Source organism: Glycine max, chromosome 15 (assembly GCF_000004515.6).
Source record: "Glycine max cultivar Williams 82 chromosome 15, Glycine_max_v4.0, whole genome shotgun sequence".
In the NCBI taxonomy this organism is placed as follows: Eukaryota; Viridiplantae; Streptophyta; class Magnoliopsida; order Fabales; family Fabaceae; genus Glycine; species Glycine max.
In genome coordinates this window covers 12949838-12958360 of record NC_038251.2, presented here as the reverse complement: position 1 = coordinate 12958360, position 8523 = coordinate 12949838, and positions in this window count along the sequence as shown.

The window sequence follows — 8523 nt, the reverse complement described above, 5'->3', positions numbered from 1 at the left end:
ACTACTTGTGATAAAATTAATACATTTGTTAACAATTATATTCATATTTTTGTAAAATATCATTACATATATTTTTATATAAATATATATTGTATATTTTATAATAAAAATATGTACATGTTTGTTTTTCCGTTCATTTTGCTGCAACGTGCATCCCAAGATAAATTTAATGGATAAAAAAACTTCGTACCCCATTGCCCAGAGGCTCTTCGCTATGCGAAGGTATGGGGAAGGGATATTGTACGCAACCTTACCCTTGCATATGCAAAGAGGCTGTTTCCGGATTCAAACCCATGACCAACAAGTGATCTATTGGTCAACTTTGTTTGGTGTTGACGCAACGAATTCTCAAACATGTTTTATCTTGTTCTTTAGTGTTTGATTTACATTCTCTACCAAAATGATTTTTTGCATTAGATTTTTTGTGAAATTTTGCAAGTGCGTTGTATTCATTAAAATAATATTATACCATTTACTTCACTTCTTTTTTCTCTTCATTAAACACCCCCTGTTACTTAAAATAAATAAATAAATCATTTAAAAAAATGGACGTGATTGTTTAACTTATTGAAAAATAATTTTGTGGTTATTAGAAAAATCACAAAACATTAAACAAAAAAGACCAATAATGATTTATTGTTAGAAAAACATTCTTATGTTTTTTTCTTTGTAAAAAAAATCTTATCAACTAACTTTTACAAACATTAGTTAAAAATAATAAATAAACAGTTATTAGAAATTCAACTAAAAACTTATTAAAACAAACTGTATTAATATTTTTAAGAATTCCGTCCATCCATTTCCTTAAAACATTAGTTAAGGAATTAAAACAATTTTTATTAAAAATCATATCTGAGTACATTTAAAATTTACAGGAAACGCATTTTATACATTTGAATTAAAAAAAAAACTTTTGGCTTTTTCTATTTTTAATTTTTAATATTGTAATGAGTATCTCAAGGATGGTCACACTGATTTTTCTTTTTCTTTGATATGTGAAGCATGGCACTGATTAAATTTAGAAAATACTATATAATGATATATTTGTACTTGAATTTAATTATTCAACCTACTCTTGTGTAGTACTTGATGTTTCTCCAGCATTCTCTCTCTCTCTCCACGGTCACCATTATTGATCCAACACATCACATCCATTGTCAACTTCATCACTTATGTGACCCCAGACAGAGAATCCATCTTGCACCACTTTCTTTCTCACATTCATACCTATTCCATCTTCTACCTCTAACTGTTTCTGTGCGTCTGTGAATCCTTGTGTCATTATCTTTATTGAAAAAAAGCTGTTTTGAGGTGAAGAATCTCCAAGATTATTGAACTGTCCACAACTAGTTCTTTGCTAACATGGTTCTCTTCCAGTATTCATCAGATTTGCTGGATCACTTTTCTATAGAAAAGTATAATTAACAACAATAAAATCACCTGATACTTGAATTGAGTAATATGTTCTAATATCTATGGACTTGCATAACTTCATGCTATAAAGTCCAGTTTGAGGATGCAAGACTCATTGCTTTTCTCTTCCTCTCTTTGGTTTTGGCTATAAGACTCTCTTCTCATAGTTCCTGCTCTTTAGGCTCCAGTAAGTTAACTTTTTAGACCTATTGAATTGAAGCATCAATTGAAATTTTGATCTTGATTGATTGTTAACTTGTTTGTTCTTATTGCAATTTATTCGCACAGGATGCTATCTATAAATGTTTGGAAGGCAGAGTTATCTCTGAGATACTAAACACAAAAAAGTAAATATTTCCCCTATTGTGATGTGTCTGATATATAATGTAACCATTCACGTGTCTGATATATAATTGAGGACGAATATCTTGCCACTGTTTGGGTAGTTTATGTTCGTAGTCTTTGTTTCTGATATATCTGATTTAATATATTTTCTCAAAATTAACTGTAATGTTGTGCCTCGAAAGCTAAGATAAAGGAAGATTTACAAGTCATGAGCAATCATATATAGTATAAATTATTACACCAATATTTATGGATCTTCTCCTCACTTATATAGTGTTCAACTTTTCGATTTCTATTTGATGTGGTACTTCATCTCACACTTTTACTCCTACATATAATATAAATCATTATCTTGTATATGTAATCTTCAATATAATGGCTATCCCACTAAAGTGGATTTGGGGTTAGCCGCACAGCACAGCTGTTCAGGGATGATAACAATGATCCTTACCCTAGTATGAGTATTTTATTATCAGAATCTTCATAATAAATGGATACTTGGGTTATTTGGTCATCATTTCTGGTATATGCCCTTCTCTTTCTCTTCTAGAGCTTTGTGATATATGGTTGAGTGTACTCTCTTCACACCCTTCTGAATGTTTGGTAGTCTGACATCACCATTACAGTTTATAAATTTGTGAAATCGATTATTTCAACTGCTGTTAGTCCACAATTTAGTTCTTATTTGCTCAGATGTGACCTTGTTAAGTTAAACATTGTAGCTAAATCGAATTTCTTTACATTTAATGAATATCATGATTACTTGAATTTGGAAGGCAGGATATTTTGGGTGATTTGATCAGATCATTGAGGCAAACTAGTAGACAAAATGTACTTCTATTTTAATTTTGATTTTGATTTCTTAGATTGAAGGATAAAAGTCTCTGAAGATGGATAACGAGGTAGAGAGATATTTTAATTCTATTGTTGCTGTGGAGTTGCTGATTTAAGAATTAAGACTCTTCTTTGAGATGTCTTCGTGTGCTTTTTTCTTCAGGATTTGGAGTGTTGTCATTTGGCTACTGCACACACTATAATCCTCAGGCCTCAGTGGATTATAATGAGATTTTGATTGTAGATTAGATTAGATACCTCAGGCCTCAGTCAACACCTTAATTTTTTGCCTAACACGTGGGTCTAAACGTAGTTATCATAAAACATAAATCATAATTGATGTTTTATAACGGAGGATAAATCATTGCGAACATCATAAAATAACACAATTTATTTAATGATTATGATATTTTAATAGTATGCATTAGTAGAAAACTTTAAACAATAAAAGTAGAAAAAAAAAATATAAAATGCAGCTAGAACAAGAAGTATTCAAAGTATCCATCATATTCCGCAACATGATTACTCTTTTGAAGTGTTCGTGCTTCCTTGACTAACGGGCACTGTTGGCTGAACTAATCTTGTAGAAGCGGATTGCATTTCCTTCAAATATTCTTCTTTAAACTTCCACAGCCTCGGAATTGAGAAATCACCATCAATAATGCATGCATCACGTAGAACATAGACTTCTTTGTACCTGTGAAAGCAAAAGGTAATAGTACAGAGGTGGAAATTTTCGAAGAGTGAAGACAAAAAATTAATTGTTGCACTCATTTTTCATATGGAATTTCCTGCAGTAATTCTATAGATTAAAGACATGAGACATCAATTTGATGATCTTATTCCAAGTGTTTGGACTCCGAGTTATAAACTCTAAATGTGCATATGATTTAGCAATTAGCAGTTAGCACTTTGCATGCACCTTGGAGTTTCCAGCATTGGTGTATCCAAGGTAAAGACTAGAAAAAGGAGTATAGGAACAATTTAGTATGATTGATTGAGGTTAGAGAACAATTCTAACTTATCCTCTTCACAAATTGAGCTATAGTGCCTCTACTCAAAAACTGATCTATCTATGTGTCATTCTTACAGATTTTGGCCCAACAAATTATAGAGTTTTTGTTATAACAGTTATTAGTTTCACCTTACTACAGATAGCTAGGCATAATGTTTATTTGGTTTTCCATGAATCTAGTAATTATGCTGATCTAAGCAAAGCCAAAGCATCAATATAGACATAAACATCCATACAGATATAATGAGAAAATATATCAAATAAAGAACCAAGTTGTCCACAAATTAGCTCCTTCATTACCGTAGGAATATATGGGCACAGAACTGTGGTTGATAGGCCACAAAAAAATACGGAACTCTGACACACACCAAGTGCCAACTGACAAGTGACAAGCTACTCGAAAAGAGCCAATAAAATCCTACTCTTCTTTTTTCTTAGATACTTAGGTGTAGACAATGGTGGATCCAAAGTTTTTATTAGTGAGCATGAGAAATGATTTTTAATATTTTTATAAAAGTAAAATATCATAAAGTATTACAAAATATATGACATCATGATAAAAAAAATTTGAATTACTTAAGTTTCTATAAATTATAATTGTCATCTACACATTTTCACACTTTAAAAATATTCTATATAACTAAATAATCATTCAACCATTCAACCATTCATCTTTCATATGATTTGACACTTGTATCTGAAATAAGAACTAAGACCAAGAAATCTCTCAATGACACTCTCATTTTTATCTATGTAACGTAAAACAACATACATTTGCACCTTAATTGATATGTCTCAAGATTCATCAATCAAAATGGTCAAAAAATCATCTCTAACATCATCAACAATAATTTTTGTGGTCTCACAAGCTGCAGCTGTCACAATATCCTTTTGAATATTAGGTGTCACTAGTTTGAGATTTCCAAAAGCCTTTTTTAGAACCTTATCAATCTCTTCATTACGATTGGCCATAAAATGTAGAAGCTCAAAAAAATTACCTTGATTTTGTGAATGAACTAATTCATCATGACCATGAAATCTCAAACTTGCCTCAATAAAAATCAAACATAGTCAATTGTTGCCTCAAATGAATTATATATTTTTTTTTCACCAAGTCTAGTTGCATGTTAATAGCAACTTCAATATGTTTTCTATTCATTAATGTTTGACAATTTCTCAAAGCTTGATTGTGAACACTATCAAATTCTCCAATATGGGTTTTCAACCTATCTTTTTTTTTTTCAATTTGAAAAATCATTGACCAAAAATGTATCAACATTTTTTTGTTCTCCAATGTCAGGTCTCATAAGATAACAGTACAAACAAAATGCAGTATCTTTTGATACACTATAATATTACAATTAATTACTAAATTTCGAAAACCAATCAGGATTAAACTTTCAAAATAGAGTTCCAATTTGTCGTTTTGGAAAATCATGTTTTCTTGATTGACAAAGTCCTTTTTGCAAATAAGCTCTTCGGATGTTATCTCGATCATTAAAATGATAACATGATATTTATTTCCTCTCTCTCGGATCAACAAGAAGATTTTCCAAAATCAACTTCTAAGAATTTTTTTTTCGCAAGCTAATTAAGGTAAAAAAAAAAACATAATAAAGTTAATCTCCCTATTTCTTACAAATAAAGCCCCTTCCCCTACACTATATTAAGCTTCATCAATAATTTATATTAAAAATTTGAAAAGAGTAAAAGATTTTTTATTTATGAAAGTCTTACTACAATTTCGTAAAAACCACAACTCCGCAAAGACAACAATGCTACCAATGCACACAACATACACGTCCGTGAGTGAAACAACTATGATTCCGTGAACGTCAATAACTAAATAAGTTTAGGAATTAAATCTAATTAGATTTTGGAAAAATGAATAAAAAAGTATAAGCTAGTGACAGAGTGATTTAGGGTGAGACCTGGTGTTTGACCATTTTGAGAATTGGGAGGGTCTAAGGGAATGAAAAATTATTCACATTGTAATCAAATGTGTGATAAGTTATTAATTCAGTGTGTAAAATGTAACACCCTTCATTAAAATAGCCAACACTAAAACATTATTAATTCTGATTTCTTTATCTCAAGAACACATTAAAAGAAAAAGCACTCCTAAAAGAATTATGACATACAAGTTTTGAAAAGATATATATTTTACTCACATCTTGAAGTAAGTAATTCAAGTTTTTTGTTATTTTTGTCTAAAAAAATTTTTTTTGTTTTTTTTCCTTCTTCTGAGCAACCCACTAATATCAAGAGAAACTTTTATTTAAAATTATATCTTTTGATATTTGTTTAACCAATCTTTTTTATCTCTTATTTTTATTATTTTTATCCAATCTAATATATTATTATACTAATATATTTTCAAAAAATATAACAATCTAATATATTAAAATAATTTAATCTATATTTTACTTTATTAAAAAATATTTTTAAATAATCTTTATCTAAATAATTATTGAATTATTTTAAGGATGGTAAACAATGTGTTCTATGTTGTGTAGTATATTTTTGTTTTGTCATTGTAATAATAATGAGAATTAAACTAAATGATTTAAACTTCAGCATGTAATTTTTATATTGAGTGTCTTATATTTGCTTGGACTTATTAAAAAAATCCAATGAGAATAATATATAATTTTTTATGGGGATAATTTTTTTATATACATTAATAAATAAATAAAATCTGATGGTGGCAATTCCCCCGCAACACATAACGTGCATCAGCCAATGGGTGTAAATAATAAGGCAGAAAAGAGAACCAGGTATATTTCATGACAGAAAGAATAAGACACAGTTCAAGATGGTTATCTACAAGAGAAGAAAAGCATTAACAACCACAACGAAGCACTTAAGCACAATCATCAAATTTGGGTGTTATAGTGCATGTTTGTTTTTCCGGCCATTTTACTGCAGCACAAAGTCCTTGAAAACTTCAACGCAGAAGTATCGAGGAGCTTGCTTCTCGAAGCGGGGATTCGGACTGTCTGCAATCAAAACATGCTAATAGATGTTAAGAAGTTAACCAATCTAAGTAGAAGGTTTCAGGAAATGTATAGCCATATGTGCTGAACATCACTTATAATTAGACATGACAATTATTTCCGTCCGCAACTAGATTCTTGTGAGGATTGTCCCACAGTCGGGAAAAATTACCCACATGAATAGGAATGGGGATAAAAAATGTCCCATGGTTAATTTGGGAATGAAAACTATACTCCGTGTCCCGTAGGGACCCATATTCTTGTATATAAAATTTTATTTATATACTCTCATAATTTATAATATATATAATATAAATATAAGGATTAATATAGTATTTTACTAGTAAAAAAAATACAAAATAAAATTAGCATGGATCTTCGTAGATTTCATTGTTGAAAAATTGAGATAAAATAATTTTTTTTTAATTTTTCATATTTTTTAATGTAAAACAAAATTCTCATATGTCATCACGGAAAGAGAACGAAGACGAGACAAAAAAATATCCCACTATAGAAAATAGAGATGGGAAACAAGGTAATGTTGGAAGGACGGGACAAAGACAGGGAGCGGAAGAGTACTCTCCTCCCCCGTCCCGCGCGGGTGACATTTGTACTTGCAATGCAAAAAAATTGCTTGTGTTGCGAGACATTAAATGTAGTGTCCAGAAGTTACTATCTCCCAGTTTATATGTTTCATTTATTACTACTCATGAAGTTCATTTTTTATTCTGTCATACAGGATAATAAACCTTTAAAGCAACTGGATTTTATATTTCAGTGTATTTTCATAAAATGACGTATTTCACACACAAATACCATGAACATCTCATATTAGTTACATTTACCACATGAGTATTTGTTCTTCTAGTCGTTTGAAACGCTGAGAACCTGAGACAATGGAGGCTTGCTGCTTAGTGAAGTTGGGTCACGCTCGGCTACATCAGATACAAGAGCTTAACTTTATTTTTTGGGGGGTGGGTGGGGGTTAAATATGTTTAGTCCATCAAAGTAGGATAATGTTTGCTTTTAATTTCTCAAATTTAAAACATCATTTTAGTCAATTTAATTGGACATAAATCCACATAGAGTCTGTGTTAGTGATAAACATTTTCCTTTCGGGCCTATGCCCTTCCTACAAAGCAAATACAATGTTTTTGTTTAAGGAAAAAAAGTAATTAGGTTTTAAACCATTTAAATAAGTATCATAAAAAAAATTTGAACTTCTTACCTTATTATGTTTTAACAAAAATTATTTTCATTTTTCATGTCATAAAAAATGCTTATTTTTTAATAACAAATTATTTTTATCCAATTTCATATCTGCTTAGGAAGGAAATGGTTTTGGTCAACTCCATTAATACAAATTTCATTTCCTTCTTAATTTTTAACCCATCCAAATATGAAAAATATTAAGTTTCTTCTTTATTGTTCTCTTCTCTAATTCCATCTCCCTAATTACCACATCCAAATAAGTTGTTAAAGCAAAGGGAAATATCCTAAACATTACACAGCTTTTTTAAACTTAATTAGAAGAATATATGTAACTAACGGAGAAAACAGAAAATTCTATAAAAAAAAAATAATGATTTAAGAATTTAAAATTTTAATGTTACTAATTTGCAATATAAAAATAAATTAATGTAAAAGAAAATTATAAATTCACAAAAATGAAAAATGTAAGCTCAATTTAACCAGGATATATTGCTTCCTGCACCTTCAATTTTGCTACCTGCATCCTCTTAAGATTCCGAAACACTTATTCTAGATTACATTTTGAAAACGCCTTTTGAAATGTAATTTTAAATTCCAGATTAGATGCAGGAACTAATTGCCTATATATAGACGCAAAAATTGTGCTCATGTTTTGTCCAAAATATCATTTCGGCGAGTGTTTTTTTATGCACTTCTGGAATATCTTCC